The sequence below is a fragment of the Palaemon carinicauda genome, chromosome 1 (genome assembly GCF_036898095.1).
Source record: "Palaemon carinicauda isolate YSFRI2023 chromosome 1, ASM3689809v2, whole genome shotgun sequence".
Classification (NCBI taxonomy): Eukaryota; Metazoa; Arthropoda; class Malacostraca; order Decapoda; family Palaemonidae; genus Palaemon; species Palaemon carinicauda.
In genome coordinates this window covers 75,939,160-75,951,535 of record NC_090725.1, presented here as the reverse complement: position 1 = coordinate 75,951,535, position 12,376 = coordinate 75,939,160, and positions in this window count along the sequence as shown.

The following is a 12,376-nucleotide window of genomic DNA, read 5'->3' as shown; positions in this document are numbered from 1 at the left end:
CAATACCTTCTCCTTCTAAGGGTTCATGTCGTTTGTGATTCACAGTAGCAATCCGGATCCTGACTCTGGGAATGAGAACGCATTTGTTTGTATTCGTGTGAGCCCAAGATTGCGAAGTCAGTCTTTTCCGACGATTCAGATCCTGATCGTTTTCTAGTTGTCTGTTATTATTATTATTATTATTATTATTATTATTATTATTATTATTATTATTATTATTATTATTATTATTATTATTATTATTATTATCATCATTATTAGCTAAGTTACAACCTTAGTTGGAAAAGCAAGATGCTATAAGCCCAAGGGCTCCAATAGGAAAAAATTGGGTTTTCTAGTTGTCTGTTATTATTATTATTATTATTATTATTATTACTAGCCAAGCTACAACCCTAGTTGGAAAAGCAAGATGCTCTAAGCCCAAGGGCTCTAATAGGGAAATATAGCCCAGTGAGGAAAGGAAATATGGAAATAAATAAATTAGAATAAATTAATAATATATCGTTCTAAAAACAGTAACAGCGTCAAAACAGATGTGTCCTATATAAACTATTAACAACGTCAAAAACAGATATGTCATATATAAACTATAAAAAGACTCATGGCAGCCTGGTCAACATAAAAACATTTGCTCCAACTTTGAACTTTTGAAGTTCTACTGATTCAACTACCCGATTAGGAAGATCATTCCACAACTTGGTAACAGCCGGAATAAAACTTCTAGACTACTGTGTAGTATTGAGCCTCATGATGGAGAAGGCCTGGCTATTAGAATTAACTGCCTGCCTAGTATTACGAACAGGATAGAATTGTCCTGGGAGATCTGAATGTAAAGGATGGTCAGAGTTATGAAAAGTATTATGCAACATGCATAATGAACTAATTGAACGACTGTGCCAAAGATTAATATCTAGATCAGGAATAAGAAATTTAATAGACCGTAAGTTTCTGTCCAACAAATTAAGATGAGAATCAGCAGCTGAACACCAGACAGGAGAACAATACTCAAAACAAGTTAGAATGAAATAATTAAAACACTTCTTCAGAATCGATTGATCACCGAAAATCTTGTAAGACTTTCTCAATAAGCCAATTTTTTGTGCAATTGAAGAAGACACAGACCTAATGTGTTTCTCAAAAGTAAATTTGCTGTCGAGAATCACACCTAGAATTTTATAAGAGTCAAATATAAAGAAAAATTATCAATACTGAGATCCGGATGTTGAGGAGCCACCGTCCTTGACCTACTTACAATCATACTTTGAGTTTTGTTAGGATTCAACTTCATACTCCATAATTTGCACCATGCACTGATTTTAGCTAAATCCCTTTTAAGGGATTCACCAACCCCAGATCTACAATCAGGGGTTGGAATTGATGCAAAGAGAGTAGCATCATCTGCATATGCAACAAGCTTGTTTTCTAGGCCAAACCACGTGTCATGTGTATATAATATGAAAAGTAATGGGCCAAGAACACTTCCCTGTGGAACACCGGATATCACATTCCTATACTCACTATGGTGCCCATCAACAACAACTCTTTGAGATCTAGTACTTAAAAAATCAATAATAATGCTAAGAAACTACCCACCCTCTCCCAAGTGTTTGAGTTTGAAAACAAGGTCCTCATGATTAACACGGTCAAAGGCAGCACTAAAATCAAGGCCAATCATAGGAACTTCCTGACCACAATCAAGGGATTTCTGTACAACATTGGAGATTGTAAGAAGGGCATCACATGCTCCAAGGCCTTTACGAAAACCAAATTGCAAACTAGGGCGTAGATGATTAACTTCAGCAAACCTATTAAGACGTTTGGGGGTATTATTTACTTACAAAATTCACTGAATGTATTAATTCTTATATGAAGTATAGACTATGTTATAGAGATTTCTGTAACAATTGCTAAAAATCTCTATATAATCGTTTTACTGGAAATAAAATATGAATACTAATTCAATTATTTGTTTGGATGAGACTTTTAGTTTGAAATTCATAGAACCGTGGAATTGCATAAGAACGGATATTAGTAGGAATCTAATATGGTTTGAGAAAGAGAGAGGCCCTTTTTTTTAACATATTTGAATATTTCACGTTTGGAAGTCTTCCCATGCTGTTGCCGTAGACTGATATGCGTTGGTGTGAGTCAGCATATTACAACATCATGTAGTAATAATGAGAGAGAGAGAGAGAGAGAGAGAGAGAGAGAGAGAGAGAGTTCTTATTCGTTCTTATTTTTTGTTTGGGTTCCCCCAGGTCCCTCAGTGTGAGGCACCTCGTATATCCACCAGAGAGTTGCTAATGCATCTTCCGGTGTATTTTGCATCTTCCAGTCTTGGATGGTCTGGGATGCATCTTAGGTATTTATCGAGCTTATTCTTAAACACATCTGCGCTCTGAGAGAGAGAGAGAGAGAGAGAGAGAGAGAGAGAGAGAGAGAGAGGAATATATTGAAGCATCAAATAAAAAAAGGAAAAAATACTGAAGATTTTATACGCCGTAGTCTGTATGAATAGCTCCGAGAAAACATGAAAGTTGGAAAATGACAAAAAAGTGGTTTTACGAACAATAGGGGCTTTGACGACACACCGTCCAAGTCATTTTCATAAAGGGGGAGATTTGTACTCTGGAAAGACTATATTGGCTATTCTGTAACAAAGAAGAACTCAGGTCAGAACCGTATGTAACTGAAAAGAGGAAAATTATGTGAGATGAAATAAAAAAAAATGACCCACAAACTTTTATGAATAACATTATTATCATTATTATTATTCGTGTTATTATTATTATTATTATTATTATTATTATTATTATTATTATTATTATTCAACATCCTTACCATTATTATTATTATTATTAGTGGTAGTAGTAGTAGTAGTAGTAGTAGTAGTAGTAGTAGTATTTTTATTATTATTATTATTATTATTATTATTATTAATATTTTTATTAATATTATATTTTTTCATCATTATTATTATTATTTCTATAATAATAATAAAAATAAAAATAATGATTGTATTCTATAGACCTTGATTATTTTAATCAGGTAAAAGACTAAAAGGTGTATACAAGAGCATAGAGATAGAAGCTTTCGATTCTGTTTGTTTACGGAAAATATGAGGTGTAAAAATAGATTTATACATTTATAAGGCTCAATGCGTGTGGTCACACCTACTTATATATATATATATATATATATATATATATTATATATATATATATATATATATATATATATATATATATATATATATATACATGAAAAGGTAAATGATGCTACGAAAGTCAGGTCATAGACGAGCAAAAGGAACCAAAATGAAGGGAGCGAGTAAAACCATATCAAAGAGTAGCAAAGAAATTAATTAAAAAAGAAGTGCCGGGAAATGAGAACAAAAAAAAAATATCAGCACTAAGAAAACCTGAGGAAATTAAAGGGAAGGCAGTAAAAAGATCAGATTAAAGATAGGAAATAATCAAAATAAGAAAATAGTGAAGGTTATCGTCGAAAGCGTATCAAAGGCAACGAATCAAAGTAAGACAAAGAGCGAAAGAATTCAACGCATTCTTCCTCGAGACTCTGGGAATCCTAACGGGATTACAGAAGGCAATGAGCAGAACTAATTGCCAGTTAAGCTGTAATGAAACCAGGTCATTTTGATGAACCGCATAATGATCCCTGTCATAGTCTGCGTGTACCAAAAAATGAGTAATTCACACCTAAGTCTGGTAGTGCACCAAGCAAGCAATAATAAGAATAGGGAAGTGGGGAATATGGGGAAAGGAAGAGAACCCCTGGATACAATCCAGTTTATAGCTCCAAGGCAGGTACTCGGGATGGGAAAGATTAAGGAAATAGGGAGAAAGAGAAGTACAGGAGAAGAATAAAAGAGAGGGGCAGACCCTCTTGCGATATTAGGGAATTGGTATTATTATTTCACCATATACCCTACATAATAATAATAATAATAATAGGGAAGTGGGGAATATGGGGAAAGGAAGAGTACCCCTGGATACAATCCAGTTTATAGCTCCAAGGCAGGTGCTCGGGAAGGGAAAGAATAAGGAAATAGGGAGAAAGAGAGGTACAGGAGAAGAATAAAGGAGAGGGGCAGACCCTCTTGCGATTTTAGGAAATTGGTATTATTATTTCACCATAGACCCTACATAATAATAATAATAATAATAGAATAGGGAAGTGGGGAATATGGGGGAAAGGAAGAGTACCCCTGGATACAATCCAGTTTATAGCTCCAATGCATGTACTCGGGAAGGGAAAGTATAAGGAAATAGGGAGAAAGAGAAGTACAGGAGAAGAATAAAAGAGAGGGGCAGACCCTCTTGCGATATTAGGGAATTGGTATTATTATGCACCAGTTATTGCGTAAAGGAGCGATATTGGATCAATAAATAATGTCAATTATTATTCTTAGGAAACAACGGCGAGATATTGAAGCTCTGATAGTAGGCATTTCTGTGTTTTATGTCAGAGACAATTATAAAACATGTGCCTTGTCATTTTCAATTTATCTCTTATACACATTTTTTATTTTTAATTGTGTTATACATTATGTTCTCTCATTAGCTAATCCTATCCAGTGTTTGAGTTCTTAAGGGAAAGTTTTGGAAGATAAACACACCCTGAATTCATAAATGAATTTGATAGTAGATATTTATGTTTGTCTTAAGTACATTGTTTATCTTTTACGGCCTGAGTTCGCTCCTGCACGATCATCGTGATGGAGGGAACAATCAAGAGGGAAAGGTAAAAGGGCCTTAATATAAGGTCTTTCAAATGTTCATTTCATCATGGGCGTTTCTTTAGAGAAGGAATTTCTCTCTCTCTCTCTCTCTCTCTCTCTCTCTCTCTCTCTCTCATGATCAGTGTTGCCAGTTTGGCCTTTTCCAGGCCAAAAAAAAAACCTCAAATTTGGCCTTTTTCAGACCAAACAAACATCAAATTTGGCCTTTTTCAGACCAACAAACCTCAAATTTGTCTCTTTTTAATTGATTGCCCTTTAGTAATATGAAAAAAAGGCAGACCTTGAATACTATATGCTTGGCCTTTGTCTACTAATGGATTGTTCTTTTAAATCGTGGCAACCCTGGGAGTATAAATGTCCAGTTGTTGCTCAATCTAGTTAGGTGTTTTGCAACAGCTATGGTGAGGACGTCTCGAATCGTGTTTTGCAACAGCTATGGTGAGGACGTCTCGAATCGTGTTTTGCAACAGCTATGGCGAGGACGTCTCGAATCGTGTTTTGCAACAGCTATGGCGAGGACGTCTCGAATCGTGTTTTGCAACAGCTATGGCGAGGACGTCTCGAATCGTGTTTTGCAACAGCTATGGCGAGGACGTCTCGAATCGTGTTTTGCAACAGCTATGGCGAGGACGTCTCGAATCGTGTTTTGCAACAGCTATGGCGAGGACGTCTCGAATCGTGTTTTGCAACAGCTATGGCTAGGACGTCTCGAATCGTGTTTTGCAGCAGCTATAGGCGAGGACGTCTCGAATCGTGTTTTGCAACAGCTATGGTGAGGACGTCTCGAATCGTGTTTTGCAGCAGCTATGGTGAGGACGTCCCGAATCGTGTTTCGCAACAGCTATGGTGAGGACGTCTCGAATCGTGTTTCGCAGCAGCTATGGTGAGGACGTCTCGAATCGTGTTTTGCAACAGCTATGGTGGGGACGTCTCGAATCGTGTTTTGCAACAGCTATGGCGAGGACGTCTCGAATCGTGTTTTGCAACAGCTATGGCGAGGACGTCTCGAATCGTGTTTTGCAACAGCTATGGCGAGGACGTCTCGAATCGTGTTTTGCAACAGCTATGGCGAGGACGTCTCGAATCGTGTTTTGCAACAGCTATGGCGAGGACGTCTTGAATCGTGTTTTGCAACAGCTATGGCGAGGACGTCTCGAATCGTGTTTTGCAACAGCTATGGCGGGGACGTCTCGAATCGTGTTTTGCAACAGCTATGGTGAGGACGTCTCGAATCGTGTTTTGCAACAGCTATGGTGGGGACGTCTCGAATCGTGTTTTGCAACAGCTATGGCGAGGACGTCTCGAATCGTGTTTTGCAACAGCTATGGCGAGGACGTCTCGAATCGTGTTTTGCAACAGCTATGGCGAGGACGTCTCGAATCGTGTTTTGCAACAGCTATGGCGAGGACGTCTCGAATCGTGTTTTGCAACAGCTATGGCGAGGACGTCTCGAATCGTGTTTTGCAACAGCTATGGCGAGGACGTCTCGAATCGTGTTTTGCAACAGCTATGGTGGGGACGTCTCGAATCGTGTTTTGCAACAGCTATGGCGAGGACGTCTCGAATCGTGTTTTGCAACAGCTATGGCGAGGACGTCTCGAATCGTGTTTTGCAACAGCTATGGCGAGGACGTCTCGAATCGTGTTTTGCAACAGCTATGGCGAGGACGTCTTGAATCGTGTTTTGCAACAGCTATGGCGAGGACGTCTCGAATCGTGTTTTGCAACAGCTATGGCGAGGACGTCTCGAATCGTGTTTTGCAACAGCTATGGCGAGGACGTCTCGAATCGTGTTTTGCAACAGCTATGGTGGGGACGTCTCGAATCGTGTTTTGCAACAGCTATGGCGAGGACGTCTCGAATCGTGTTTTGCAACAGCTATGGCGAGGACGTCTCGAATCGTGTTTTGCAACAGCTATGGCGAGGACGTCTCGAATCGTGTTTTGCAACAGCTATGGCGAGGACGTCTTGAATCGTGTTTTGCAACAGCTATGGCGAGGACGTCTCGAATCGTGTTTTGCAACAGCTATGGTGGGGACGTCTCGAATCGTGTTTTGCAACAGCTATGGTGAGGACGTCTCGAATCGTGTTTTGCAACAGCTATGGTGGGGACGTCTCGAATCGTGTTTTGCAACAGCTATGGCGAGGACGTCTCGAATCGTGTTTTGCAACAGCTATGGCGAGGACGTCTCGAATCGTGTTTTGCAACAGCTATGGCGAGGACGTCTCGAATCGTGTTTTGCAACAGCTATGGCGAGGACGTCTCGAATCGTGTTTTGCAACAGCTATGGCGAGGACGTCTCGAATCGTGTTTTGCAACAGCTATGGCGAGGACGTCTCGAATCGTGTTTTGCAACAGCTATGGCGAGGACGTCTCGAATCGTGTTTTGCAACAGCTATGGCGAGGACGTCTCGAATCGTGTTTTGCAACAGCTATGGCGAGGACGTCTCGAATCGTGTTTTGCAACAGCTATGGCGAGGACGTCTCGAATCGTGTTTTGCAACAGCTATGGCGAGGACGTCTCGAATCGTGTTTTGCAACAGCTATGGTGAGGACGTCTCGAATTGACCGTTGATGGAAGGATTATGGTGTTGCTAGTGATTTTGATTCCGTTGATAATGCTCTCAAGCAATTTATGATGCGGGTGCAGAGGGTGATGATGATGAAAGAGCAGTTCTAATGCTGCTGGAGATTAATTGTGTTGTGAAGGGATGGGATAATCCTTTATTGAAAACTGGTTAAAATGAATTCCTGGCTAGTACAGTGGTAACGTGTTTGCCTCGCATTCGCGTGGCGAGAGATCGATCCCCGCCCAGGGCCGTGAGTTTAAACTGTTTACTGGGGAGGCTACTGCTGTGGTAGGGCACCACAATGGGGGGTTTGGCTTGCCCGGCTGACGTTCTGGTGAGCATCTATTCTGATGGAACTGGAACTGAAACCAGACACCTTTAACCTTTATATATAGCTGAAAATTAATATATTTTGGGTGACTATATTTTATAGACATCAAAGGTGCGTATTAAGCATCACTCTTTTTGATAAAGCAAAACGACCAGGAACAACAGTAGCCGTGTATAAGTAGAATGTGTCATACAAAGAAGTTTTTATTTACGGCATCCGGTTCTTTTGGGATTGTCTCAATATTCTTGCGTAAAAGTTCTGCATTGTTCTTTCAGCTTTGGGAGACAAGTCTCTCTCTCTCTCTCTCTCTCTCTCTCTCTCTCTCTCTCTCTCTCTCTCTCATACATGAACGAAGTTCTGCTGCCATTTTACCTAGGAACGGAAAAATACAAAACATGCTTTCGTGTTAGATATGTTCAAGGTTTTGTTGTATAACTAAAATATATTTCTCCTGTCTAGCTTAGAATTGTGTTATATTCGTTAATATGGCTCATAATCGTGTTATATTCGTTAATATGGCTCATAGTCGTGGTATATTCGTTAATATGGCTCATAATCGTGTTATATTCGCTAATATGGCTCATAGTCGTGTTATATTCGTTAATATGGCTCATAGTCGTGTTATATTCGTTAATATGGCTCATAGTCGTGTTATATTCGTTAATATGGCTCATAATCGTGTTATATTCGTTAATATGGCTCATAGTCGTGTTATATTCGTTAATATGGCTCATAGTCGTGTTATATTCGTTAATATGGCTCATAGTCGTGTTATATTCGTTAATATGGCTCATAGTCGTGTTATATTCGTTAATATGGCTCATAGTCGTGTTATATTCGTTAATATGGCTCATAGTCGTGTTATATTCGTTAATATGGCTCATAGTCGTGTTATATTCGTTAATATGGCTCATAGTCGCGTTATATTCGTCAAGATGAAACTTTAATACAATCCCTCGGTTTTGAGAGAGTAGGTTCACGGAGATGGCAGTACAAACCCACATCTTAACATTGATAGGACACAGGTGTAACGGGCCGAGAGAAGGTTATGAACTCAAAGGCAGTGTGAAAGCAACTGAGTTAGTTTATTGTAGAACACTCCCCTTTATATACAAAATCTCAAAGCAACAAGAATTTTCATGTTGAGAAATCGACAATGTTACAGAGGAGAAAAGCAGACATGATTTTTCAGGTTCTTTTTCGTGCGAGGGGAGAGCGAAGATAACAAGCACAAAATGAACTATGTACGATCGTGTGACACACGGTTGGTACACTGGCCTTTGATTCCTATGTATTCTTCTGGAGTCTAGTACTTGCCTATGTATGCATCGGACTCTTGAGAAAGAGACGAGGTTACTGGGTTAGAGAAGGGTTGAGAGATGGAGGCAGTGAAGCGTGCTAGAGCGTTGCAGTCGGGGGACAGCGGAAGGAATGGTCGTGAAATGGTGATGTTGAATGCTGGAGGAAAACAGCAAGGAAAAGACGGAAAGATAAGAAGTCTGAGAAACTTTTCATGCAGTTAATTTTATAATTGCTTAGGTTCTTGTTAGGTCATTTTTCTTGATTAAAACTCTATGGAGACACTGGATAAGTTATAAAAACACTAACGGAGGCATGTTTCATATATATTCTACATGGTTTAGATCATAGTCATTATGAAGGTTATCAAAGATATGTCTTGGGATTAAAGCACTATACATTACATCATGTCAGAGTTGTGTGTATATTGTGCAAGAGATGTCTTTCGTTAACTTACCACATCTCTCTCTCTCTCTCTCTCTCTCTCTCTCTCTCTCTCTCTCTCCTATTTCCATTTTCTTTCCCAGTAATACTTAGCAAAAGGATGAACGCGGAAAGTGGCGAAAGACACTTGGAATAGAGAGGAAGGAAGATGAAATTGACAAAGCAAGGTTATTTTGCTCCAGGTTTAGTTCAGTTGCAATTCCCAACCCTAAATGGATTCCCACTGGACCCTGCTACAATCCTGCCCATCTCTCTCTCTCTCTCTCTCTCTATCTCTCTCTCTCTCTCTGAAATTTCCCTATACTGTCTAGACTAAACAGCGAAAAGTTAATTAACTCTCTCTCTCTCTCTCTCTCTCTCTCTCTCTCTCAGTTCAGTTGCAATTCCCAACCCTAAATGGATTCCCACTGGAACCTGCTACAATCCTGCCCATCTCTCTCTCTCTCTCTCTCTCTCTCTCTCTCGGAAATTCCCCTATACTGTCTAGACTAAACCACGAAAAGTTAATTTAACTCTCTCTCTCTCTCTCTCTCTCTCTCTCTCTATCTCTCTCTCTCTCTCTCTCTCTCTCTCTCTCGGAAATTTCCCTATACTGTCTAGACTAAACCGCGAAAAGTTAATTTAACTCTCTCTCTCTCTCTCTCTCTCTCTCTCTCTCTCTCACACAAATGATCTGTTTTTCTTTTATTGATTCGTTGCAACAGTTATTGTTGTTCTCTCTCTCTCTCTCTCTCTCTCTCTCTCACACACAAATGATCTGTTTTTCTTTTATTGATTCGTTGCAACAGTTGTTGTTGTTCTCTCTCTCTCTCTCTCTCTCTCTCTCTCTCACACACAAATGATCTGTTTTTCTTTTATTGATTCGTTGCAACAGTTGTTGTTGTTCTCTCTCTCTCTCTCTCTCTCTCTCTCTCTCTCACACAAATTATATGTTTTTCTTTTATTGATTCGTTGCAACAGTTATTGTTGTTCTCTCTCTCTCTCTCTCTCTCTCTCTCTCTCTCGGAAATTTCCATATACTGTAGACTAAACCGCGAAAAGTTAATTTAACTCTCTCTCTCTCTCTCTCTCTCTCTCTCTCTCAGTTCAGTTGTAATTCCCAACCCTGTATGGATTCCCACTGGAACCTGCTACAATCCTGCCCATCTCTCTCTCTCTCTCTCTCTCTCTCTCTCTCACACACACACACACACACACACACAAATGATCTGTTTTTCTTTTATTAATTCGTTGCAACAGTTGTTGTTCTCTCTCTCTCTCTCTCTCTCTCTCTCTCTCTCTCACACACACACAAATGATCTGTTAATTCTTTTATTGATTCGTTGCAACAGTTATTGTTGTTTTCTCTCTCTCTCTCTCTCTCTCTCTCTCTCTCTCTCTCACACACACACACACAAATGATCTGTTTTTCTTTTATTGATTCGTTGCAACAGTTGTTGTTGTTGGGCAGAATGCAACTTGGCCTTCTGATGGGAGAAGGGTGTTTCTGTTGGTATTGATTCCTGCATTGCGGCGGAGTTCGGGTCAGGTAACTTGATGAACATTCTCTCTCTCTCTCTCTCTCTCTCTCTCTCTCTCTCTCTGTTGCCTCAAAAGCTATGTGATGTGAAATTGGTCGGGAAAAACAAGTACTATGATTTGGTGATTTTTTTTTTTTATATATATTTCGGAGAAGTGTTAAACTTTGTGTAGAAATCTCATATATTATTATTATTATTATTATTATTATTATTATTATTATTATTATTATTAATTTAAGTCACAAAAATATTCTGTCACAGTATAATAGCAAAAGTTGAGCCTCTTTCCAGACATGGCACAAGTTGAAAATACAGAATTCTGATTTGGAACGTCAGATTTGTGTAGAAATCTCATTTATTATTATTATTATTATTATTATTATTAATTTAAGTCACAAAAACATTCTGTCACAGTATAATAGCAAAAATTGAGCCTCTTTCCAGACATGGAACAAGTTGAAAATACAGAATTCTGATTTGGAACGTCAGATTTGTGTAGAAATCTCATTTATTATTATTATTATTATTATTATTATTATTATTATTATTATTATTAATTTAAGTCACAAAAACATTCTGGCACAGTATAATAGCAAAAATTGAGCCTCTTTCCAGACATGGCACAAGTTGAAAATACAGAATTCTGATTTGGAACGTCAGATTTGTGTAGAAATCTCATTTATTATTATTATTATTATTATTATTATTATTATTATTATTATTATTATTATTATTAATTTAAGTCACTAAAACATTCTGTTACAGTATAAATAGCAAAAATTGAGCCTCTTTCCAGACATGGCACAAGTTGAAAATACAGAATTCTGATTTGGAACGTCACATTTGTGTAGAAATCTCATTTATTATTATTATTATTATTATTATTATTATTATTATTATTATTATTATTATTATTATTATTAATTTAAGTCACAAAAATATTCTGTCACAGTATAAATAGCAAAAATTGAGCCTCTTTCCAGACATGGCACAAGTTGAAAATACAGAATTCTGATTTGGAACGTCAGATTTGTGTAGAAATCTCATTTATTATTATTATTATTATTATTATTATTATTATTATTAATTTAAGTCACAAAAACATTCTGTCACAGTATAATAGCAAAAATTGAGCCTCTTTCCAGACATGGCACAAGTTGAAAATACAGAATTCTGATTTGGAACGTCAGAGTTGTGCAGAAATCTCATTTATTATTATTATTATTATTATTATTATTATTATTATTATTATTATTATTATTAATTTAAGTCACAAAAACATTCTGTCACAGTATAATAGCAAAAATTGTGCCTCTTTCCAGACATGGCACAAATTGAAAATACAGAATTCTGATTTGGAACGTCAGAAGAGAAAGGAAGCAAAGAAAAAGTCAAACAAGCTTATGAATTTGGGAGCAATTTTCGGGCTCACTCATGCGTGTTATTGTAC